Source organism: Cupressus sempervirens, chromosome 3 (assembly GCF_028749045.1).
Source record: "Cupressus sempervirens isolate cs-2001-9-10 chromosome 3, ASM2874904v1, whole genome shotgun sequence".
Classification (NCBI taxonomy): Eukaryota; Viridiplantae; Streptophyta; class Pinopsida; order Cupressales; family Cupressaceae; genus Cupressus; species Cupressus sempervirens.
In genome coordinates, this window is record NC_143120.1 from 184,913,635 (window position 1) to 184,941,114 (window position 27,480).

Here is a 27,480-nt window from a genome sequence, read left to right on the forward strand (position 1 = left end):
ATGGTAATATGGGGCTACCCTGCACCTATTGATCCAATATTTTACATTAAGGAAGGCAATGACCCTATGGTAAGTTTAGTGAGTGGAGGTACAAAATGTGGATCACTAAACAACCTCATGGTAATTCTGCTACAATCGACCATTTCAACAAAAGGTAGACAACACATCAAAATAAAATGAACACATAGAAGTGATTTAACCTCGTACATTGTTAGATTTTTGTTACTAAATCTATTATGAGTTCTAATAGTTCTAATTTATCACTCTTAACAAATTGAAATCAAATTAGAAATGCAATCATTTAATAGTCCATATATTTACATATTTTTCATTATCATTCTTGATCAATAATATATGGACAAAAATTGTACTTGTGACCTTTTTTCAATAGTACACACTCTATAATTTGTACGAGGTAATCTTTTATTTTCATTTGTTTGAATTTTTTAGATTTCAATTATTCTTGAAATATAAAATAACATTTTTTTTATGTATAGATATTGTACAATTTATCCTTCTGAATTTTACATTTAAAAATTGAAAGTAAATTTGATCAACCTTTAATTTAAGATGTTAGTACAAGCTTTAAAACATCCTTATCCCATTGAGTTATTTTCCTATAAAATTGCATCAATATCATAATTGATTTAACAAAAAAACTATAATGCTAACAAGAAATTTGTAGTTTGGGAGTAAAAAGATATAAATATGTATAGTTACACAGACTTACTTCAATAAATGAATATAAATATCACACACATTTTTATTATTGATGTGTCAAATTATCATATCTACATCATGATACAAATTTAATGTTTAACTAAAAAAAATTGAAATAATATAAGTTTGACATCAAGTTTTATTATTATTAATTTTTGTTATTAAAACAATATAAAATAAGGGGATTAACAGAAACATACACATACCAAGTAAACATACTCATAGAGAACCTATTAAAACTACTTAAATGTTATTAAAGTTCGTAATGGCCATCATGATTGGCTCGAGGAGTAACCACCTCGAACATTCAGATGTATACAATAGAAAATAAAACATAAACAAACAAAGTCTTAAACTTTGGCTTTCTCCTTTCCTTTTTTTTCCTGCAAGACCTTGGTCCAATCATCTGCAAGAAAATCACAGTACTCCATGCTAAGACCCTCATCCTCCTCCTCTTGGTGAAGTAGTTGGACTATAGTAGCCACCATACAAGTCACCTTGACCACAAACCTAGACACTATCCTAAAACTATCGTCCAGAGGAGTGAATTGGACTTTGAGAGCTTCATTCTCCCATTTAGTATCTCCAACCATCCTTCTCAACTCCTAGCATGCAACACATTTATCTTTATGAATCACCATTTCATAAACCTGTAGTACATTGGGGTTAGAAGAAACTATATATGTTTCTTTCTTTGCAGTCCTTACTAGGAGGTAGCAATCATCAAAGAGGTGTCTTTGGCAGTATGGTAGAAGGATGGGTAGTGGAGGTGAAGTCAAAGGTATTCATGGTGAAACTAGAAGACACGTTTGTAGAGTCATCATGGACAAAGGGAAAGGTGGAAATTATAGAGATGAAGGATGAGCCCTTAGTGTAGGATGGTATAATTTTTACCCTTCTTCCTTCTATTCCTAACCTCCACCAGTATTTCTTCCAAATCATAGAGTAGGAAAAAAGGAATAGAAACCTCGTCATGGTGCCTAAAATGGTTTGAAAGACATATCTTATCCCAAGGCTCCAAAAGATCATCATATCTAAACCCACCTCTGAACTTCATGAGCTCTATGTCAACCTTGAAAAATCTTTTGAGGCTTATCTCATCAAAAAATTTGGTGACTTTCTACCACTTCCTTCCCTCCATAGATAACCGTGTAGCCATAGAAATAATTTCACCATTCACTTGGAAGGGGATAACATTAATGCTAACCCTCTTTTCCATCCAAGAGTTAACAAATTGAGCAGAACAATTCTCATCATGTCCCATCATAGCTTCCATGAACAGAACTAGACCCCTTCTTTCAAATCCATTCAGGTATAGGCCTTTCTCACATAATCCTCAATTATGGATGGCTCAATCCTCACCATATCACACCCATTTCAGACCCCTGATTAAAATCCTCCAATAGCTCTAGATTGAAAATCTTGGTTTTACCCTTACACTAGATACTCAAACTTTGTAAAAGAACACTCTAGAATGCTCAACATTGCAATAAAAAGAATGGTTTAAGATGTCATAATTATAAATCAAAGTGGGGAGAATTGTTTATTTCACATGTGTACTGCCTCTCCTGAAATCAATCATCCTATTAACTTGCCTCTAAAAAGAATGTTCTTTAATCTAAGACAAGGCTATAGCTTTTATTATATTATTATTAGTTAATTATGTATTAAAAAAACTTAGTTATAAACCCTCATTAAAAAAGGCTCAGAAAATAAATAAGTAAAGAAGTACTCTTAAAAAGCGCTAGGTTATAACAATCCTATTCTTATTTGTAGAATTGAGAAAGGAAAATTGATTGAAACTAATTAAATTTCTCCATCATATATTGAAATTCTAGAGTCTTATTAGAGAAATTGATAGCAAGCACTTTAGCAAGAGAAAATTGATTCAATTTTATTTTTTAATGTACAACTCAAGGATGAAAAAAATTAACATTAAAATTAAATTAAATTTAAGTTAGTCAAATTAAAATTGTAAGATGGCCCGTTAATGGGCCTTCAAGGGTTAATCCTCCAAAAAGGAAGGAAAGATGTTTTTGGCAATAACCAGAGGAAGGTTCGATTAAAATTAATTTTGATGGGGTTGCCCGAGGTAACCTAGGCATATCTGGATGCAGATGTAACATATAGTGTCATGAAGGCAATTTTGTGGCCTTTGTTGAAAAAAGACTAAGATATGGGACTAATAACATCATAGAATGTGAAGCAGGAAAATAGGTCATTTTGTTAGGAGTTAAGTTGGGCATCAGGCAACTACACTTGGAAGGAGACTCGGAGATTATCATCAATGAGATCAAAAAAGGTAAATTGGAGTCTTGGCATCTTGACAAGCACATTAACTAGATTAGGTGCCTTTTGTTGGAGTTTGAGGACTATAGAGTTTCTCATGTCTACAGAGAGACAAATGTGGTGGCCAATAAATTGACCAACCTAGGAGCAAATTCCCCCTTTGGGAAAAAGAATGAAATTTTTGAAGACTTTCATCTTCTCAAACTTGATTGAAGATAGTGTTTTTTTAGTGGCATCATATCTACCTGCCTCCTTTTGAATGAGTGAATTATAATTATTAACCCCCGATCAAGGACACTTATGAACAAGCGTTCCAATATGCGTGACAAAGGATCCACACGTAAGAAGATTTTTGAATGTGTACTTCCTGATCCTTTGTGGGAGTGCTTTTAAGCAGTAGAAGGGCCTCATTTTTTCCAAGCATTTGAGAAAAGTTTTATGAAATAGAGTGAAGGCAAAATTCCAATGCAGTGCCTAAAGAACATCTTCGTCATTGGGACCAGGATTTCATAAGCTATGAACTATGGAGATTTTTAGCCCAAAGTACTTGGATTCATACTGGCGAAGGAGAACCAATCTAGACATAGTCTCACTCTTTGTCACTATGGGTTTTCTCATTGGTGAGACAAAAGAGGAAATTCGACAGACCATCATAGTATGTGTATCGGCCCATAGTGGCTTTCAGGAGTTGACGAAATCATTGACAGGGCCAAGCTAGGGAAAGGGTTGAATATGGGGTAGGAACCTTGGAGATAGATTGGAGGAGGAGACTCATCATTGCACAGCCTTTGGTTGTGTGGTCGACTGCAAATCCCTATGAGGTGCATGTGCTAAAAGCAACTGAAGGATGGTAGAAATTGGTTAATTCTTTGTAGAAGAAGATTTGGGTTTTGGAGGAAGGGAAGAAAGGTTTCATGAAGGCAACTCCACGCAAGAGTGTGAAGCTACCAAGTGAGTTTCTGCATTACCAGTTGGGCAAAGAAAGATGAGAGGCTGTTGGGGGGTCGACGAGAGCTGGGATGTGGGTCGATGTGTCTCTCACAGGGGAGGTGGAAACGAGCAGCTTTGGCAGACAACTACACTCAGTGGACAATGATTGCTCCATCCTGAACTTCACCAAGGAGGAAGCTACAAACTAGTTTAAGGCTTGAATTGATAGTGTAGTTTACGACATGTATGGTGGCTTTAGCAGTTTTTGTTAGTTCAAATGTAATGGTTTGGATATAGTTTTAAGGTGTTAATGCTTTTTGCAACTAGAATGCATAAACTTTTTGTTGTTAATGGAGATTAAATTGAGGGATGTTATAGTATCCTCTTCATACTACGACACACTATTGTAAGAATTGTTGTTTTAAATTAATACAATATAAAATATTACCTATCAAATAGAAATTTAAATTGTAAGATTTCATCAAGGGATTGGTCTTTAATGGCTAAAAAGCAGTTACTCTCATTAGGCCCTGCTTTTGAAATATCACGAAAAAAATGTTATAACACACAGGGCTCTTTCCAGAATCTTAATACTATTGCCATGGACCATAGAAGCTCAAATACTTGACTATATTGTCAGTTGCAAATACCTTAGGAAACATGGATTCAAATATGATGATACTAGAGATAAGAAAAAATATCTTCTCATCCATCAAAAATAGAAGTAGGATTATATGAAAAATGTTTCATAATCTCATCGATCAGATGATAGCATGGAATTATCAGCTTAAAAACATGTATAAATGTTTGATTATTTTTTTAAATCAGTAGAATCTACTCATTTGTAAGTATAGGAAGAAAACGTGTTTAATAGTCATAAATAAGTAAGTATTGTTAATTGATCATAAAGAGCATGAAGATTTAGGGAAAAGACCTTTAATTCTCTAAAGCAACCAAACCAGCAGATTTATCAGTTAGGAGCAAAAAGATTAGAGTTAACATACGTTGAACCTTCATAAAGTAGCAAGCTTGGCTGCTTTATCAACAAAATGCTTTTTATTACAATAAATTTGTAACTTTGTCTATAACAAAAGGTTGATTCAAGGGATGAATGGTTTGCATTCATGGAATCATGATCTTATTGCTTCTCCTCATTATCGCAATAGAATGAGAATAACTTGGTCTACAAAGACATGGAACAAATTGGCTTAACTTAAAAAGGAATTTTCAAAGGAAACCAAAAGATTAATACTGAAGTTTCTAGTTCAAGTCTCATAATTCTCATTCATATGAAGAACATTAAAATTACAAGGGAGATGTCATAAAACTATTGATTTCTTCCAAAGAGAAGCTACATTGGAAAACAATGTTCATGAATCATTAGAGTAGCAATATAGGGGAGAAATATATTTTACTTTCATAAATTAGTAACAAGAGGAACATAGGATAAAAATGGTTTGCATCCACATAGATTCACGAAACCCATTTTTGGCTCCGATCATAGGCACGTAAGGTGGAAAAACATAGGAAATTATTAGGTCATAAATATAGTTTTATTGACAAAATAACATGTAGAGATCAAATTATCATACTTCCTTTAGTTAGACCTAGTATGGATCTTTTCTCTATCCAAATTTTATTTTTCCTAAATTATTTATAATTTCAAGTGTTATAGTTTGTGCTATATTGTCTTTTTCCATAGACACGTAGAGCTGGGTTGAGCAAAAATGATGATAAAAGATACTTAAAAAATCATGGGGAAAAATAGGAAAAAAGAATGAAAAATAATATTTTTTTCAAAATAACATCAAAGAATAGATGTTAAAGTGGTTTACTAGAACAAAAAAACCCATAGAAAGCTTAATAATATATTAAATTATATCAATTATCAAACATAACTATGTTCTAAAAATAGAAAATTTAAAAAATAAGTCTTTTTAAAATTTGAGAGTTTTCTTTTAGAGCCATTGAAAACTTATACAAAAACTCGTGTATATACATTCTAAATATTTTTTCTTTTTTCTTTTATGTATATGAATCTTATGTTAATATTATTATTTTATTAAGTATATTTGGTTTTATTGTAAATTCAGGATATTTATATTATTTTAATCTATTTAATTTTTCAGTTACAATATATTAAACTTTTTTGAAAATATATTTAAGGCTTAGGTTTTGTTAACCCTATTTTTCACTTGGGTCTTATTTTCTACTTGTCGATATCACTAGTTAAATTTGTTATGGTGTAAGTTCACTCAAGTTTTTAAGCGTTCTATGGTTTGTATTTCCCATGTCCTAGTGTTGAACTAAACCTTTTGGTTGAACCTTCCAAGTTCATGGTTCATGTTCAATATGCTTCCTAGCCCTCTTGTTATAATTGTCAAGTACATGGAATTCCAACATGATGTAGTCAATTTTGAAGTTGAATTTTGAACTCATTTTGCTTGAGGTCCATGGTTCAAGGTTCAATGTTTATTTCCTTGTAATGTTTTGGGTGTTCCAGTAATATATGTCAAGTCATTTTGTGGTCTTCAGTCTTGAGTCAATCAATGCTAATCACTGAACTTGAACCTTGAACTCATTTTTCTTGAGGTTCATGGTTCAAGGTTTGTTTATGGTGGAACATTAAAAGAGAAATCATGATACATCAAGCCAAAAAGTAAAACATGGGAAAACATGTTGCCTGATTATAAATTTAAAATTAATCATAAATAAGCAATAAATACAAGTTTAGCTTAGCACAAAGGAGTATATGTATATAATTACTTTGTCATCTTATGATATTTTCATCCATTAATATTCTCATGAGCGAGAAAGCTATCATCCATGTATATCTATCCCTTAGATTTTCTTGTCTTTGCATGTAGAAGAGAAAAAAGGTAAACTTTAGGTTATTTTAAAACTCAAACCTTTGTGAAGTAGGTAACTAGGGGTGGGTAATCATAGATTTTCCTGCACATATTAAGAGGATTGGTGAATACTAGAGGTGAGTTCTAACACCCCTTCTGTAAAATTGTGCCTTTTTGTGAAGAAATTTATGATTCCTCCTACATTTCATTTTAGCTATATTTCTATTTATTCTGTAAATTTTGGGCTTTGAGTAACATGAGTACAAGGACTACACTTCCTATTCCGAGAAAATCTATTAGAATTATTTAGAATAACTGGGGGGTGAATCAATTATCCTTAGGTAGAGATGTACCAATTAAACTTTTCAACACTTCAAATTGTTGGATATAATTGATTAATTGTGTATTGTTTTTTATGTTACACAAATGTCATATCATCACCAGTTAGTGTATGTCAAGCTCACTCGAGTGGTGAAGATAGTATTATGTGTCTACTGAGTGTTCCAAAGTTTGCCTAGTTTAGAAAACAGTGTCAACCAAGCTCACTTGGGCACCAAAGGAAAATCTACAGAAGATGAGTATTAACCGAGCTCACTCAGTTAATGAAGAAAAAGTTGGATGGAACTAGTATTAACCGAGCTTACTCAATTACTAAAGGAACTTTGCAAGTATGCAATGTTGACCAAGTCTCACTCGGTTACCACAAAAGAATCTTCTCTAAGTTAGTGGACAAGCAAGGTCGACTAACGAAGGATTTTCTTATTTTGGCATATTGAGTTTAATTGATTAATCTAATGGTTCTAGCTGATTGAGAAGATGTATATTAATTATTCTAAGTTATACTCTAGCTGACTTGACAATGTGTAAGATATAAGTAAAAGGTCAAGTTGAGAATTTGAAGGCATGGAAGTGTGAGAAGTGTATATGTGATTTGATGATGCTAAGAGGAAGTGAATTAGAAAGATAAGCAGAATATCTTTGTGGAGTTGAAAAGATATATTTGATCAGGAAGGATCAAGTACAAGCCAGATTTGAGACCTATAATCAACAATTTAGTTGCATCCAAATTAGGTCATCTCATTGTTACTCTCTAACCATTGTAGCAGTGATCTAAATTTCTTAGCAGAGTTGGTTTAACAACCATTTGTAAATCCTCTAACAAGGTGACAGTTCTGTTGAATTGTTTAAAGACATTTAACAAGGCCACTCCTAACAAGGTGATTAAATCCTCTAACATGGTCACACCTAACAACGTATTTTGTAACCTTTAATAGGGTTGGCTCCTAACAAGACTCACTTCAGAAGAGTGAAAATAGTAACTAGTTGCAAATGGTGGTTTTTTCCAAATTGGATTTCCACGTTAAAATCTTGGTTTCAAATGTGTTCATGCTATTTCTTTTCTTTGCTTGCAACTAAGTTAAATTAATAATAATCACATATAACATCTTAAAATTTGCATGTTAAGTAGTTACCGAGCATTCTCAGTATTTACCAAATTACAACATTTCTTTGTTTTTTGAGCTTCAACAGAATTAAGTTTTGACAGAATTATTTTGTAATGACATCTAAGGGATCTAAGATTTATTTTTGTAGTAATTGATTCACCGCTCCCCTCTCAGTTGCTCCTCTTATATTTCTAACAATTGGTATCAGAGCTCTTGGTGCTTGCAAAGAAGGTTTCAAGGACCTAAGCTAAAGATCATGATGTCTTACAAAAGAGAGGTTCCCAAGTTAAACAGAGACAATTTTGTAGCATAGCAAGGACTTATGAGGTTACATTTGGCTACCATCGATTATTCAGGTTGTAAATATTATGATGCTAAATACAAGACTGCCACTGAAACATTATCAGTTGAAGATATTACTGAAAAGAAAAATCATAACATCATGATGATTGACATTGCATCTACTCTTAGTTATGTTGAATTTGATGAAGTAAAAGACTATAAAACAACACATGAAATGTGGACCAAACTAAAAGAAATTTATGGAGGATATGACAATGTGAGAAGAGCCAAAGTTGAAAGTCTCAGAGGTTATTTTGATCAGATGAAAATGAGAGAAGATGAAAACATTGCATAATATGTGGAAAGAATCAAAGCATGTGTGAGTGCAATCAAAGCAACTAGAGGAGACATTGATGACAAAATTGTTGTAAGCAAGGTACTCAGAACTCTTCTTCCTATTTATGCAATTGACTGTCTATTATTCAAGACATGATATGTGATCCAAATAATAAAATATCTCTAGATGCTCTAGTTGGAAGATTAATAGCTTTTGAGTTGGATAACTATGATAACTATGTTCCTAGTTTCAAAAATGTTGAGTCTACATTTGAAGCCAAACTCTCACTCAAGGAAAAGAGCAAGAAATCAAAGGAAAATCAATCAGGAAGTGAAGAAGAAATAGAAGAAATTTTTGACAACGATCTTGAAATTGTTGAAGCCCTACATGCAAAGAAACACTCCAAAGGAAAAATTCCTCTAATCTACTTTTCTTATAAAGAAGTTGGTCATATTGCTGCTAAGTGTCCAAACATAGAAAACAAGGATGAGAAGAAAAGTAACAAGTACAAAGGCAAGAAAGAATTCAAAAATTACAAGAACTACAAGGACAAAGGTAAGAAATCTTGTTTTATGGCTAAAGATTCTAATAATAGTGAAGATGAAATGATATGTATCACTATAAAAGATGAATCTGATGATGAACGAGATAAGATGACACTTATCTCTCATATTAGCAAAAATGATACATGGATTATTAACACTGGTCATTTACATCATATGACTAAAGATAAAACAAAATTTGAACACATAGAACATTATGATAGAGGTAGTGTAAGATTTGGAAACAATGAACCTTGTTGCATAAAAGGAAAAGGTTGTATCTCTTTGACCAATGAACTTGTATGTGATAATGCTTATTGGGTTGAAAGACTAAAGCATAATCTACAAAGTGTGTCACAGTTGAATAACATTGGATTCAAGGTAGAATTCATGGATGAAAAGGCCAAACTACTAGATGGAAAAGGAAATCTAGTTGGATCTAACAAACAAACAAAAGGCAGTCTATTTTATCTTGATCTCAGTGAAAGTTCATGTTTTATTACTCAAGTAGAAGAAAGTTGGTTATGGCACAAAAATTATGTCATGTAAACTTTGATAATCTAGTTAAGACAAAAAAATATAGAAGAGTAAGAGGTATTCCTAGTTTGAACAAACCTAATATGGGTTTATGCAAGAATTGTCAAATTAGTAAAATGGGAAAGACTAGTTTCAAAAGCAAGAGCTATCATTTTGAAGAAGTCTTATAACTTGTACTTACAGACTTATGTGGACCCATTGAAATAGAGAGTTATAGTGGAGAAAAGTTTTTTATTCTCTTTGTTGATGATTATTCTAAAATGATGACTGTACTGTATTGTAAAGAAAAGTTTGAAGCTTTTCAAAAATTCAAGTGGTACTTAGCAAGAGTAGAAAAAGAAACTGGAAAAAGATTAAAATGTTTGAGATCCGACAGAGGTGGTGAATTCATCTCCAATGAATTCAATAATTTATGCATTGAAAGAGGGATTAAAATACAATTATCAGCCCTTAGTACACCTTAGTAAATTGGTATAATTGAAAGAAGGAACAGATCATCATGGATAGTGCAAGAGCATTAATGATAGAAAAGAATGTTGCAATTATACTAGAAGGAAAGAATCAGTACTGTAGTTCATACCTTGAATAGAGTATAGCTAAGGAAAGATTCAAATAAAACTCCTTATCAACTATGGTATGGCTACAAGCCTAATGTAAGTTACTTGAAAGTATTTGGTAGTAAACATTATATCTTGAAAGAATCGAGAAAAGGAAAATTTGATGTCAAAGGTGATGAAGGGATATTTCTAGGATACTCCTATAGAAGTAATGCATACAAATGTATGAATTTGTCTATTCATAAAATTATAGAAAGTGCACATGTGAAAATTGATGAGTTTGTAGAAAAGAGTGAAGAAGAAAGCAACAAAGAGCCAAAGGATTACAGAAGATTTGTTTACTATGAACCTGATACCCTACCAAATCTATATGAAAGAAAGGAGGCTTCACCTCCTAACTCTCCAAAATCTCCAATAGTTATCAAGTTGCAAATAGTGCAACCTAAGTCACAGTCTGTAGGACCTAAGTCACATTTAGAGACTACCGAACTACTTCAAGAGCAAACCAAGTTTGATGGACCCGAGTCATAGATAGTGGGACCCAAGCTTGATACTAAAGTTCATGATGAAATTAGTGAAACTCATTCCAAATCCAAAGAACCTATGTTAGCAAGATCTATTAGAAAGCATCATGCACCTGATCAAATCATTGGAGACAAATTTGATGAAACAATGACAAGAAGAAAATTAAAAGGTACATGTTTACTTGCTAAATTTGAACCTAGAAATGTTAAAGATGCATTGAAAAATGAAAGTTGGGTTGAAGCAATGAATGAAGAAATAGAACAAATAGAGAAGAACAAAACCTGGACTCTTGTTCCTAGACCCAAGGATAAAAATGTAAGTGGCACAAAGTGGGTTTTCAAAAACAAGCTAAATGGAGATGGAAAAGTACCTAGAAAAAAAAGAAAGGTTTGTATGTAAAGGTTATTCTCAAGAAGAAGGTATTGATTATGATGAAACTATTGCTCTTGTTGCAAGATTAGAAGGTGTTAGAACTTTACTTGCATATGTAGCTCATAGAGGTTTTAAATTTTATCAAATGGATGTTAAATCTACATTCTTGAATGAAATTCTTGATGAGGAAGTCTACATTGAATAGAAAACAGGTTTTGTAGATCCTAGCAAAAGGGACATGGTCTACAAATTACATAAGGCATTATATGGTCTCAAGCAAGCTCCTAGAGCTTGGTATGAAGACTTCATAATTACTTGGTACAGATTGGTTTTTAGAGAATAAATGATAACAATAGTCTATATATCAAGGAAGGACCAGACAAGAAGATTGTGTTAGCAGAAATTTTTGTTGATGACACATTATTCACAACAAATTATGACTTGTGCAAAGTATTTTCAGAAGAAATGAGTAAAGAATTTGAGATGTCTATGTTTGGAGAGATAAAATTCTTTGTTGGATTATAGATTCAACAAAAGAAAGATGGTATCTACATTACTCAGTCTAAATATATCATGAAGATACTAAAGAAATTTGGAATTGAAAATTCAAGACTAGTTGGAACCTCTATGTCTACTAGACATAAGCTTTCCAAAAATGATGATTTCGAAGAGGTAGATCAGACCCCATACAAATTAATGATTGGAAAATTGTAGTATGTAGTGCATATAAGGCCTGATATTGCATTAGCAGTTAGTATGGTGGAAAGATTATCAGCAAATCCCAAAGAAAATCACATGATGGAAATCAAGAGAATCATGAGATATCTAAAAGGTTATGAAGAATATGGCTTATGGTACAAACTTGGAGGCAATTTGGACTTAAAGGTATCACCGATGCTAATTGGGAAGGAAGTCTTGATGACAGAAAAAACACTAATGGTGGGGAATTCTTTCTTGGTAAAAGATTAGTGTCTTGGACAAGCAAGAAACAAAATTGCATCTCTTAATCCACAATAGAGGTAGAATATGCGGTAGCAGTAGTTAATTGTTCTAACAGTTTTTGGTTCAAACAACTAATGATAGGTATGAAGATAGAGATCAAGGATTCAATAGTCATATACTATGATAACACCAGTGCAATCAATATATCAAAGAATCTAGTGATACATACAAAAACAAAGCATATTGCCATAAAATATAACTTCTTAAGAGAATTGGTGCAAGATAAAGAAGTCAGATTGGAATACGTGAACACAAAAGAACAAATTGTAGATATATTCACCAAGCCATTACCTAAGGATGCATTTTTGTATCTAAGAGGTAAGCTAGGGGTCATTTCCCAATCTGAAGTTCACTAAATGAAGTTTAGTGATGCATCAACCACATCATGTTACAGATAATCAATTGTGCAGTATTGACAAGGGCATATTGCAAATGAATCTGTACTTGAGGTAGATTGACATTCACTAAACATTGTCTTTGGCATGTGTTGTCAAAAAGGGAGAAGTTTACTATCATAACTCATAGAAATTTTACTATAAGAGGGAGAATTTTTCTATTAGAAGAAGCTGCAATCAAAAGTTTTCTGACAAAGGGATAAACTAAAGGCAGTTTGAGTTTACACTAATGGAGGGAGTTCTCATAGATGTGAATCATAATGAAACTAAGGATATGTTCCTTATTTTATTCTTTTTTCAAAAATGTTATTGTGTTATGACATTTTGTGTTGCCATCAATGCCAAAGAAGAAGATTGTTGGATATAATTGATTAATTGTGTATTGTCTTTGATGTTACAAAAATGGCATATCATCACCAATTAGTGTATGTCAAGCTCACTTGGGTAGTGAAGATATTTTTTTGTGTCTATTAAAAATTCTAGAGTTTGCCTAGTTCAGAAAGTAGTGTCAACCGAGATCACTCAAGTGCCAAAGGTAAGTTTGTAGAAGATGAGTATTATCTAAGCTCACTTAGTTAATGAAGAAAAAGTTGGATGGAACCAGTGTCAACTGAGCTCACTTGGTTACCAAAGGAACTTTGTAAGTATGCAGTATTGACCAAATCTCACTCGGTTACCATAAAAAAATCATCTCTGAGTTGGTGTCTACCGAGCAGGGTTGACTAACGAAGGATTTTCTTATTAAATGGCATATTGAGTTTAACTGATTAATCTGATGGTTCTAGCCACCTGTGAAGATGAATATTAATATTCTAAGTTATACTCGAGCCAACTTGACAATGTGTAAGATATAAGTAAAAGGTCAACTTGAGAATTTGAAGGCATGGAAGTGTGAGAAGTGTATATGTGATTGATGCTAAGAGGAAGTGAATCAGAAGGATAAGCATCATATCCTTGTGGAGCTAAAAAGATATATTCGATCAGGAAGGATCAAGTACAAGCTAGAATTGAGATTTGTAATTAGCAATTCAGTTGCATCCAAATCAGGTCATCTCATTGTTACTCTCTAACTATTGTAGCAGTGATCTAAATCTCTTAATAGAGTTGGCTTAATATCCATTTGTAAATCCTCTAACAAGGTGATAGCTTATTGAATTGTTTAAAGACATCTGACAAGGTCACTTCTAATAGGATGATTAAATCCTCTAATAAGATCACACCTAATAGTGTGTTTTCTAACCTTTAATAGGGTTGGCTCCTAATAAGGCTCACTTTAGAAGAGTGAAAATAGTAACCAGTTGCAATTGGTGATTTTTCCCAAATTGAGTTTCCATGTTAAAATCCTGGTGTCAAATGTGTTCATGATATTTCTTTTTTGTCCTTGAAATTAAGTTAAAGTAATAATAATCATAGATAACATCTTAAGATTTGCATGTTAAGTAGTTATCAAGCATTCTCAGTATTTACCAAGTTATAGCATTTATTTGTTTGTCAAGCTTCAACAAAATTAAGCTTTGATAGAATTATTTTGTACTAACATTTAAGGGATCTGGGATTTTTTTTGTAGTAATTGATTCACCCCTCCTCTCTCAGTTACTCCTCTTATATATCCAACACAAACAACTTAGAACTTTTCTTTAAAATACTCTGTTTCTATAGCAACTTATCGGAAGCATAAACTTGTAGTTTATTATCCCAATAGTAACTAAATTGTAGATTGTAAAAATTAAATAGTAAACATCTCAAATAACATCCACACAAGTAAGAGACCAAGATTTAACCTAGAAACCCAATTATGGAAGAAAAAAAAAACACCAGTAACATGCTACCAATTTTTTCACTCTTTTGAAGTGAGCTCTATTAGGAGCCAATACCATTAAAGGTTACAATACACACTATTAGGTTTGAACCTATTAAAGAATTTAATTGACATATTAGGAGTGACCTTGTTAGAGGAATTTAGAACATTCCATTACAATCTCACCTTGATCAAAGGATTTACAAATGATTGTTAGGTCAACCTTGATTGAAGTATTTTAACTGATAGAATAGTTAGAATGTAACAATAGGATGATTTTATAAATACAACTCACTTTACAAATATAGATCACAATTCGATCCAATGGTTGATTCGTTGACTAGCCTCCATCCTCATCTCTATTATTGATTCACTTGGTAACCCTTCAAGCAATCATTCTTCACCTCAAATCTTTATTGTTCAACCTTTTCTCCAGTTTGCCAATCAAAAGAATCAACAACTGCTCCAACCTTTCTCAAGTTTTCTTAACCTCTACCAACCTATTTAACCCTATGCCTCCTTAAATAGGTAGCTTGATCTTTTACCATTTAAATACCATTGTTGATCTTCTAGGTTAGATCAAATTCATGAATCCTTCCATCATTTTGTTTCCTCTTTCACCTTCTAGATGCTTCTCAAAGCTTCTCCTTGAATCCTTCCGTAGAAATGCTCAAACATGATTTCCTTACATTAAATGATCCAACTCATCAATCCTTATCTTCAACATGCTTTACATATTTCAAGAATTCAAACTATGTTAGGGTAAAAGCACAAACCTGTGTCACCTTTTATAAAGAAACGTGATATTAGAATGTGATAGTTCAACATTAATGACAAAAAAATGGTATTTTTGTTTAAGATATAAAGATGATGTAAACTGATGAAATGTGTAGAATTGGATGAATTTTATGCCTATAATTTTTATAATTTTTTTGAGTAAGAATTTATTTGTTTTATTTTATTTTGAAGTCCCTTTTTTAACTGTAAAAAATATAGGATGTAGTTCTCATCAAACAAGTATATGAAAATCATCTTTTTATTTGTTTTGATTTGAAAATATCTTATAGATGACATGTATAGCTAGTGGACAAAAAAGAAAATAATTATTTTGATGTATATTTTCTCTGTTATAAGTACTCAAGTTCGACCTTATCAGAATCCAACAATTTTTTCCTCCTGTCGAAACTTCCCTATCAAACCTATACCTTCTTGAAAAAAAAATTACATATTCATGAAGAGGATTCTCTCCTCTAGAGATAAATATAATTTTTTAATTTTTTTGATATGATTTACTTCCTTTTTTTTTCCTTTTTTGAGGGAGCATCTTTTGAAATGTTGAAATACTGACTTATAATATTTTGAGATTATAACATATTATAACTAATCAAAACACTCAAAATTTTATATATTGATGATATTGAATCTGAGATCTATAAAAGGGTATTTTTAGTTTTTGACAAAAATTGAGTTTTGCTAGAGAAATGAGATTTGACCAAAATAGGTTTTGGTATCATAAATGGTGACACTGGTCTGTGCTTTCACCCATTACCTAGGAGTCTCAATTCCTCCACTAAATAACAAATGATGACACTCAACCAAAAATGTGTTCCTCAACCTCAGTCATCACTAGATAACTCCATTAATACTAAGTTGTCTTGCTTAGCTTACACTATCTTCTCTCAATCCTTTTTATTGGCACTCAGTCCAGCTTTTCTATTATTGTATCTTTACTAGTATTGTGTCAAAATTTTATTTTCTTGGCTTCTACTATTTACTCAATCAACACTAGCAAAACTTGGCTTCAACTATAAGTTCCTTAGCCTTCTACTTTGAATCTCAGTTGAGCCTACACATTTGATCCTTCAGTGATCATTTCTTTTAAGCTTTAACACAACTAGCTTCTCCACATAGTGTTATGATTAAACAACATATTATCTTGTCAAGATTCTACTAACTTAGTGCTCATTGTATTTCCACATAACTCAATATTTCACTAGGTCCTATTGTTATCCCTTCTTCTCAAAACCTCTTCATAAATCAACTTGATATGGCACTCTACTCATGTAGCAACTATTTCACCAATAAGGTTTGACATCAATGATAACATAACAATTATTCCAATTATAGTTTCCAACAATATTCTCCTCTTTGGCATTGATAGAAACACCAATAGTTATCATTCAATCCAAAACACTTGACTTGCTTCAATCAGCTCCCTCTATGTCAAGTATCAGATCTTCATTAATATCCTTATTTTCATTTTGATTCTCATCTTTTAGTGTCCAATAATCTCCTCGATCTCATCTTTCAGTTTCATTATGATTCTCATCGATGCAGCTCTAATATGGAAACAACTCCCTCTATCATATTATAACATAAGCTCCCTCTTTGATAAACATCTTCTGAACTTATTCACCATCTCTTAATGGAAACACCTCTACCTATGATTATTGTATAGGTCACATATCTCCCTCTTTAAATGATTAGACAATCTCTCCTTCTTCATGTGTGCTTCTTATGGTAATTGTATAACTTTTCTGTCATTTTTGACATATTATTCCTCTTCCATACTTCATATGGTAATTACACAACACTCTCTCTTTGACAATAATGTCAAAGATCTTCAATTAACTCTACTGTAAATTCTATCTCATACATGTAGATGTATCTTGTCAATTATGGATTCTCCCTTTGTCATTTTTCTTATGACTAATTTAACATTTTTTTCTTGCCTCCTCACACCTTTAGGAAGGTCTTAAAGTGTGACCTTCTGCATCATTTTGTAAGATATTATTATCACAACATTTGATGTAGAGCTCCATCTTAGCTTAAGTAGCTTCAATTAGGGGAAACACCCCCAATTTTCCTCTTAGATATTCATGAGCATCCTTAGGTAAAGCTTTTGTGAATATATCAGCTATTTATTCTTTCATGTTCACATACTCCAATCTTACTTCTTTGTCTTGTACTAACTCTCTCAAGTAATGATACTTGATAGAAATGTGCTTTGCCTTGGTGTACATCACTAGATTTTTAGATATGTTTATAGCACTTGTGTTGTCACATAATATAACAACAGTGTGATCTCTTGCTTCATTCCTTTAAACAATTGCTTGATCCACACTATGTTTGAATAATTAAATATTGTAACAACATATTTTTCTTCTACTATAGATTGGGAGATGTAATTATGTTTCTTGTCTCTTTCCTAGAAAGAAAGCTTTACCACTTGTACTCTTTCTATCATCAACATTTCCAACTCAATCTGCATCAGTATACACTCTTAGCTCAATATTTTCTTTCATTTTTTTATACAATCCATAATCCTTTGTTCCTTTAGATATCTTAGTATCCTTTTCACTCTCATCATATGATTCTCTTTAAGATTTGCAAAAAAATCTAGTAACAATCCCAATTGCTAGTGCAATGCCTAGTCTATTGTGAACAACATATTACAATTTACCAAGCCTTGATCTATATAAGGTTTAATTTACATCAACAAATTAATCATTCTTTGAGAATTTATGTCCAATAGCCATAGGCTTTCCACCTGGTCTTGAGTCTTCCATCCCAAAAGTCTTCAATGTCTCTTTGATATACTTTTATTGCATAATGTAGATACCTTTCTTCATTTGATATACTTGCAAACTAATAAAAAAAATTGATCTCTCCCACTAGTAAATTTGAACTCAATTTTTTATTAATTTTTGCCAAAATTTTGACCCAGGTTGGTCGAAATTTTGACCAAGCAATTCGTGGTAATTTTTCTCGTCGAAATTTTGACCAACCTATAATTGGTTGTAATTTCAACCAATACATTCATCGAAAAAATTTAATTTTTGCTAGCTCTGATTTGTCATTGTTCGTTAAAATTTCCACCAATTTTTGGTCGAATTTTTTTTAGAATTGGTGGAAATTTTGACCAATTCTTGGTAGAAAACTATCAAGAATTGGTTGAAATTTCCACCAATGTTTGGTTGAAATTTTTTTAATATTGGTGGAAATTTTGACCAAGTCTTGGTAGAAAACTACAAGAATTGGTTGAAATTTCCACCAATGGTCAAATTTATTTTTTATGTTGTATCAAGCAATTGTTTCTTATCTGAGTCATTTAATTTGCAACCTTTTAAATCTCTGCAAAGATAAAGTTGGAGCAAGAGAAAAAAAAATTTTCAAAGGTGTCCTCTAACTGTAAAGCATCCATTCTCAAAGGTGTCCTCTGATTGTAAAAGTGTCATAATGGAATGGACGCTTTACAATCAGAGAACACCTTTGAGAAGAAAAATTCTCTTGCTCCAACTTTATCTTTGCAGAGATTTAAAAGGTTTCAAATTAAATGGCTTAGATAAGAAACAATTACTTAATATAGCATGGAACAAATTGACATTTATGCATAAAGAGGTGAATCAAAAACATATCAAACTTCTTGTCATCCTAAATTTGATTATGTTATTCTAAGAGCATTATTCATATTACTAAAATTGACGTAATAGATATAATTGTTTATATAAATTTATCTCCATTATCTAAAGTAGTCCAGATATAAGGTTTATATAGCTTATATTTGTTTGATCTAGATAACATCGACCAATGGTAAATAGTTAGCCTCTCATATGGGAGGCTTGGGTCCAAGTCTCCTTGAACTTAACACATAATAATAATTAATTTCAACAAATAATAAAATAATGAATAAACTAGACTTTAGCCCATTACCTATAAAAAAAAAATTGGTCATATTATGACAAATGAGGATATAGAACAACTGCTAAAGTTCTTCAATTGTTTTAACTACCTGCCTATTTGCCTAAAGTATAAAATAATTACAAGGATACATAGTTATGTCTACAACAAGTTGGCAAGAAAGAAAGTGTATTAAATTTGATGATGTTGAAATTCTTCTTACTAAGGTAAACAAATTCAACTATGCAAAACAAGCTTTTTTTTACCAATTTTTTTGTGGTTTTATAGAAATGGAGATGAAGATCATGAAGAACAATTGCTATTTTTTTTTGTAAAAATCCATCGTGTAATTGTAAAAATCCAATTGCAATTTGTAAATTCTCTCCTAAATTGGTTTTTGTGCTATGACAACTAGGGGCATCATAAACAGAAACTTAAGGAGTTTATATTTCCATACAAGACATGTTGCTAGTAAAGCATATGTAAATGCTTCAAACTTAATGAAATGAGAAAATCAAAAGTACCACTGGAGTCAGCACCTTATACACGAATATAAATACAGCTATAAACATATGAAAATATAAAAAACAACCTCCCAGGATGTCATAAGATCAGAACTCTTGCTATTATTTTCCATTTTGTTCAACAAATTGAACCCAAATAGTGTTGGACAACCTTCAGTAATCATGACTCAATGTACAGGAGGAAAAAAGTAAATCAAAATATAATCCTACTTATTTCCACACAAGATGGCATGTAGAAGTAAACATATAAACCTGGATTAGTTAGTTCACAAAATTATTTAAACATAGATTACTATCTATACATGTTGTAATCAAGAATATCAACTAGAGAAGTAGAACCATGAGTTGACTTCTACAATTAGCTCTATACATTCAAGCATTATTGGCTTTCCTAAAAGTAGCTCAGCAAGTATGCAACCTGCAGTACTTTTTATGCTTGCATACCACTAATTGGTGGCTACATTGAGATGTAAATATAAATATCATCATGCCATATTGCACACCTTGGAAGAGTAGATAAAGTCTTCTAGACAAGATCCTCAAACAAATACTTCATAATGTGGACACCTGGAGAAGAAAAAATAAATAAATCTTGCGCAAGAAAAGGGAGAGAATATATCTTATGAAGAAAACATGGTTTTGCATTCATAAAAATAGGATTTGAACATTGTGATGTGAATTATACATCTCAAGGTTTCTATTCGTCTAAAATCCATAAACTTGAGATAGCTTATACTCTATTCAAATTTTAGATGTTTGCAATAGCTTTAGGATATTGTGCCTCATTAAAATTTCCTATGATTGAGAAAAGTTGATAGAAATCAACACAATTCTAATTAAAATCTACCTATAATTTCATGTCTAGCATATTTCTTAAAACACTATAGATAAAATTGCAGATTGCATCTAAGCTTGTTTTTGTTTATAGTTTAAAAACAAGAACTATTCTAAAGTAATGGCATCATTGTAGACTGAAATTTTGAAACAATTAAATAATACTACAAATAGTAAAAAGAAGATCTATATGAAAAGTACATTACCATCTACAATAATGGGAAGACTAATTTTCAAGATTACTAAGCTATTGTTACTGAAAGTTTGTGATCGCAAGAGATTGTGTATCAAGGGTAATTAGTAGATAGCAAGCTATCAAATAATAAATAACTAAATAAAGCATTAGATAGCAAGCTATCAAATAATAAATAACTGAATAAAGCATTAGATAGCAATCTAACAAATAATAAATAATTGAATAAAGCATTATAACTAACCTCTAGCATAGACAATGCTTTTAACAGTAACAAAGCAGTTCTATTTGTAGATTGGTTCAGGATCTACAACAATGGACAAACAAAAAGTTTCAGGATTATAAAACACATCCTTTGAGGTAATTCATACCAAAACCTTCAATTCTATATATATATATATATATATATATATATATATATATAGAGAGAGAGAGAGAGAGAGAGAGAGAGAGAGAGAGAATGGAAAACTCAAACCAAAAAACTTTTGAGCAAATGTCAAACCAAAATTTAAACCAAAATCTGAATTGAAAACTAGAATCTCACAGTAAAAAGCAAATCTATATGGAGGGGACTTTACCATCTACAATAACAAAAGGGCAAGATGTTTCAAACAAAGATATATCTATAGTTTTGAATAATTTTAGTAAACAGCTTCTAGTTTACCTATGCTATTGGTGGGAGTCTATTACATGGACAACATAGCTTGGGTTTGGATCTAAGTCATTGTAGCATCTTTCATTAACCTATTTGGATATGAATGGCAATAATTGTTGTTGACAAGAATAAAAAACTTGATTTTGGTTATTTCCACACTTACTGGTGTTGCTCTCTCTACCATCGTACATAAGAACAAAAGCTCCATATTGTGCAAATATTATTACATTTTTTTGTGTTTGGCTGATGAACATTAGCAAATGCAATCTTTCCTACCATTAGTGCCAACCAAGGAAACCAAGAAAGTATTTAAGGCAAACTTGGAAGTAATTGACGAAGAGGAAATTGATACTTCTACCACCAGTTAACATGAAATCGATTGTGGCATTTAACCATGGCTCTTGTGGCATTCATTAGATAGTGGTTACCCCCATCTAAGTCTAGTTCAGCACTTAATTTTCTTTTAGGCATAGACTAACAATGTAGGCAATGTAGGCAACTTTAAAAATGATGAAGTAAAAAATCTATTTGATTGTGCTAAATTGTTACCTTCAAGAAGCACCTCAGACACACGTTGTCACCTCCTAGAAACCTTGAAATTTCTATAGATGTTGATAAAACTCCAAAAAATACCACTAAGAAGAACTGATTTAAATTATTGGTTCCATGCAAATCGTTGTCTAGACTCCAATTAAAGCTGCATAGTTTCTCTATGCATTATTTTGGGCCTATTTCTTCTTAGGCTTGCCTTGATTAAGTATCCCCTTCTAACTTGAAAGACTGCAAAATGATCTAGAATAGTTCAGTAATACCAATGTGCTCCCATAAATGGTGCTTTAAGATAGAACACACACATCCCAAAGCAGGTTATTCAGCACATTGTTGACATTAACAATACTAATGACTTCGATAAATGTCCTAGCAAGAGATCATCAGATAGTTGTTGATGGTTAATGATCACAAAAGTAACTTGGCATACAATGGTCAGTGAACAAAAAGGCTCAGACATAGACAAAGAGAGAAATGTTATAATTCCCAATCCAATCAATATACCAAAAAATTTGTATATAGGATATGTGTGTGTGTGCATATAACCATGCACTCTGGAATACAATAAAAATGGACCTTTGGTAAAATGCAATTTGACACATGGATAGCATTCCAGATAGCAAAACAGAGATATATGCAATTTGACACATGGATAGCATTCCAGATAGCAAAACAGAGATATTTCTTTATACTTTTTTCTTTGTTCATCACATATGCAAAATCAAACTTGGGGATATAATCATGGTGGCATCCCATAGCGAAGTTCAACCAACACATCCATAATTTAAGCTTTCAATTATTTTGAAATTTGAAATTGATTTCCTTATTTTGTGACTATAAATTGAGTATTCTATTTTTTTTCTTTAATACTTGGGACTATGCATAAATTCACGTAACTTTTTACACACAATACATCCTGCAATTTAAAACATGTTGAGCAAATTTAGAAATTCAAATATCCCTTAAACCCCCACAACATAGCATAATGATTTGTAATCTGATGATTCCTCAACCTTCTAACTAAGAAATGCACTATTTTTATATCTTAACTCTTAAAATAGAAGCTATTTATGCAGGTAATTTCTCAAAAGTTACTACTAAGGACCCAAACCTTGAGATTTCTAGACATTTTTTATGTTAGTGCCTTTGCATAATCTACTATAGCATGATGCAAGTATATTGTTGTAGTATGTTGCAGTAGTTGAGTTTGATTCATGATGGCCTCAACAACATCTGGATGATAGTGTCCATAGGAAACTGTGACAATGCCCCCAAAAGCATCAAGATATCTATGCCTATCCTCATCAAATAAGTATTGCATTTTACCCTCGACAATGTTCAATTGCAAAATGAAGTAAAAACAACACAAGAAAATTATTAGCATTCTTTTACAAAATAAACCCTTCAAAACCATTGCAATGAAACAAACTTCATTAAAATAAATGCCAAAGGAACAAGAATTATAATTATGACCACATCCATGGATTGTCAAGAAAATCATTTTTTTGTTTTTAGCTCACAAAGAAATTATCTAATCTTCAACTCCAAACGTTCACCCAACATGATATTATTGGATATTTCTACAGCATGTAAATGCACCTTCATATGGAAGATTAAACTATTAGACACAAAAATAACATATTGTATTGTAATGTTTTAAGAACGAAAATAATACACCAGTGATAGCCTAGAAGACAACTTTTTGCCTCTTCCTAAACTATCTATCTATCTCTTGTTCAAATGGAAAGGCATCAAGAAAAGAACAAGCCTGCAGGAGTTTGAAAGACTATAGTAACCTTAGAGAGGTTGTGATAGACTCACTAGTGATCTATGGAAACCTAGTAGATCTAACTAATAGGTAGATGACAATGTCTGTCATTAGTAAAAACTTAAAATAGTGGATGAACATGGTTAAGCTCTTTTCCATTCTCAATTTTAAAACAAACAAGTCTTCATCTACTAATCTATCATTTCCTTAACTCACTATAGTGATTATTTTGGATATTCAAGTTAAATAGTAAACCACACTATTTAACAGAAGATAAATTAGTACCTGCATAGGATGCAATGTGTACATCAAATTATTGGTAATATCACCTAAGTTATCAGTTTAGGTTCAGTTCCAAGTTCAAAGTTCAAGAACCAGTTCGCAAGTTCATCAAAATTTTGGAAAAGGGTTTGGGTTCATTAGTGCAAAAAATGTAAAGATTAGAATGTAGCATAGTAGCATAAACAAATTTAAACAACAAAAACACTATAAACTTGTAATCATAGTGATCATACCATAATATAGTTTAACATTAAAAATAAACCATAGCATCAAGTTCAAGTATCATTGTTTGACGTTCATTGTTCAACTAATGGAATAAAAATATATTAATATTCCAAGTTTTTCAATCTTCATATTCTCCTTCATATTCTTCTTCTTCTTTGTCTTCATCTCTAATATTAGTTTAATTTTTAAAGAAAAATATATGAGCTTTTGACTATAGCTTTCTATTAGGAGAAGTTGAAGGTAGTTGTGACCTTATTACTACCTATATTGTAGCAGCTATACTCTATCAGGGCATGATATACTACTAAGAAACATGTTTTTTTATCAACAAATATCCAAAGTTAAAAAAATGGCCATGCTTTTTGGAATGGTGTGATAACTTATGGATCTACTATAGTCAAACAAGAAGAAACATTTTTCAGTCATGTTTATGGGCCTTATTTTGATTTTGGAGCTCCTGAAGAATCTATATCCATTTAAAACCAATGAAAACTGGATGATGTGAATATTAAAACTCTCAATTAGAAGAAGTAGCACTAATGAATCAATTCTCTTTTTGCTATTAAATGTGAATCTTAAAGACACGCTATTTACTGTTTTCTTTTGACAAATTTCCTAATTGACTATTATTGATGATTTCATGGCATGTATTTGTGAATGAATAATCCTATTTACAAAGGTTATTCTTATTTTCGTCAGCATCATTAACATTGAATTTATTTATTGCTTATATTATGCAAATACACCTAGAGTCTAGTATGTATGGCAAGATTCATATGTTGAGAAAGTTAATAAAGATAATGGAGGTTGGTGTAATGCATGTTTAATTTCTTTTGTTCTTGAAATAAGATAGGATTTATGAGTGTTTATGATGGCTTGGTCTTAATTAATCATTTTTTTCTCATTTAGGGGAATGGTTTATTGATGGAAAATTAGTTCTGAGGCCTCTTGAGAGGGAGAAATTGATTCATGGTGATCCTGGCAAGACAGTGGACTTTGGGTGACACATTTCCATGACTGCAGCAATAATGAAAGTCTCATCTCCAATCTTGTAGTGGAAAAAACATTAGACAAACTTGTATAAAACCATCAAGAATACCCAGTCCAGGGGATTCGAAAGCATCATTAATTATACACAAAATTGCACCGCTACAATTCAATGCAAGTATGGTACTCTCTGCCTGCATTAGCAAAAGGTATGATTTAATAGATTTAAGTAATGTTTTCCCTATAGACAATAAAAACATTTAACTTGGTTTATGACAAACATGCCAACTAACATACAAGGCATTCTATAGGAAAATACAACATCCATGACTTAGGTAGCCAAAAGTTGAATCAAATCACACATTTAATATCTTCCTAAAGCAATATCTTGACATGTATTGAAGCTATTTGTTGGATATTAGAAACAACCTCCAATCTATTTCTTAACAACATCCATGATTTTGAGCAACGACGTAATAAACATCCTTCTAATGGATGTGCATGTTTCACAATAGAAAATTTACCTCAAATGACAAGCATGTCTCATTTAATCAGTAATAGCAACAAACTAAATACTTTTCAAATTGGACTAACATTTACCTCTAATGTTTCTTTTGAACTAGTTAATTTTTCTTGATGACAGAAGTCTAATTTGGTTGAAAAGGTCATGACATGGGGGTCATGTGGCTCCTCATTGTAGCTAGTCCATTGTCCACTAGTGAAAATACTTCATTCTAAGTATGAAAATCTTGAAATCAAAGAGAAAAATTAGCAGAGAATGGCATTAACAAACATTGTCCTTTAATGAGGACAACTACATTAGAACTATAGTAATTAGACTCTCTCTAAGAAAACCATAAAGACTAAATGGAAAGTGAAACCAAATGACTTGGAATGAATTGCCTCTCCAGGTTCTGATGTCATACCTCCAACTTTGGCTAAACTTTCCAACTTTGGGTAAACTCGAGCAAGGGAGTCAACCAAAAAATGGCTTGAATAGGACTCTTTTTAAGAATTTGAGTCTTTTCCCAGTTTTGGCTTAGCCTTTTTTAACATGTTCAAATCTTCTTAGTAACTCGGTCCATCTCTAGCCCAAGTTCTATGTCAATTACTAGGATATATTACCACACAAATTAAAAAATCTATAGTTTAAAAGAATGTCAGAAAATCAGGAGATGAAGATATTCACAGGCAATATGAGTCATCATGTGTTAAAGGAACTAGGTTGCAGGCAAGGATGAAAAAATAGAGGTGCATGATTCTCTAAAAGAAAATTCATTGCCAATAGCCACAGACAATTTATTGAATAGCAAGATAGGTTAGGGTAGTAATAGTTTTTGGAGTGTTTGGACACGATTAGTAGAATTCCTATGGAAATGGGATGTGGAGTCAGCATTTGGCAAGGTCCTTTGCATTGGGGATGATCTTTAGTTGATTAGGCTTATGAATCAAACTGGTCTTATGTTGGAACATTTATCTAAAGGAACCATTTTGGAAATGATGCAAGCTCTTAAACATTTCCTGTTGAAGAAAAAATTCTTGGGTTTAGTAATCCCCTGGATTCAACAAGTGATTTATCTAATGAAACTGCACTAATAGGATGTGTATTTTTTTTTTCATATAATGACAATTATAGTTTATTTCTTTAGCTAAAGGTTATATTTTTTGTTAATTTCAAAGATTATATCAGTGTAGTGCCTTAAAACAATTACTACAACTGCATCATTTACATGTCATCCCCCATCTCTCTGTTATCAAGAAATTGTAAGAGGTCTTTTTAAATATTATATCACTCAACATTTGAATGATTTTCATGGAGACTGGTCCAAATCAATGGTGGGGTTCACTAATTTTTGTTTCGAATCTAGGATATCTTCTATGCCCAACATTTAATTTTCTTTTCTCCAAATTTTTGCACAAGTATCTAAACCTAAGCACCATTTTGAAAGAAATAACCAATATAAGTTTCTTATATTATTTCATTTATATTACATTTTTTCTTGGTGCTTAGGTTGTTGACTTGATCGCAAGCAATGGCTCAGATTATCTGGGCCTCTCTCTTGATGTAAAGAAAGACATGTTATCAACCTTACAAGAGGGTTCATCAAAGCATTTTTCTAATTCTTCAAATAGAAACTTCATTACTCAGAGTGCATCCAAGTTGTTTGTTCTTTGGATGGTGGACTCATTGAAAGGTAGGTAA

At 31.9% G+C, this 27,480-nt stretch overlaps 1 pseudogene; it reads left to right on the forward strand.

Moving 5' to 3' along the window:
* Positions 1-27,480, forward strand: LOC149565409 (TORTIFOLIA1-like protein 2; annotated as a pseudogene).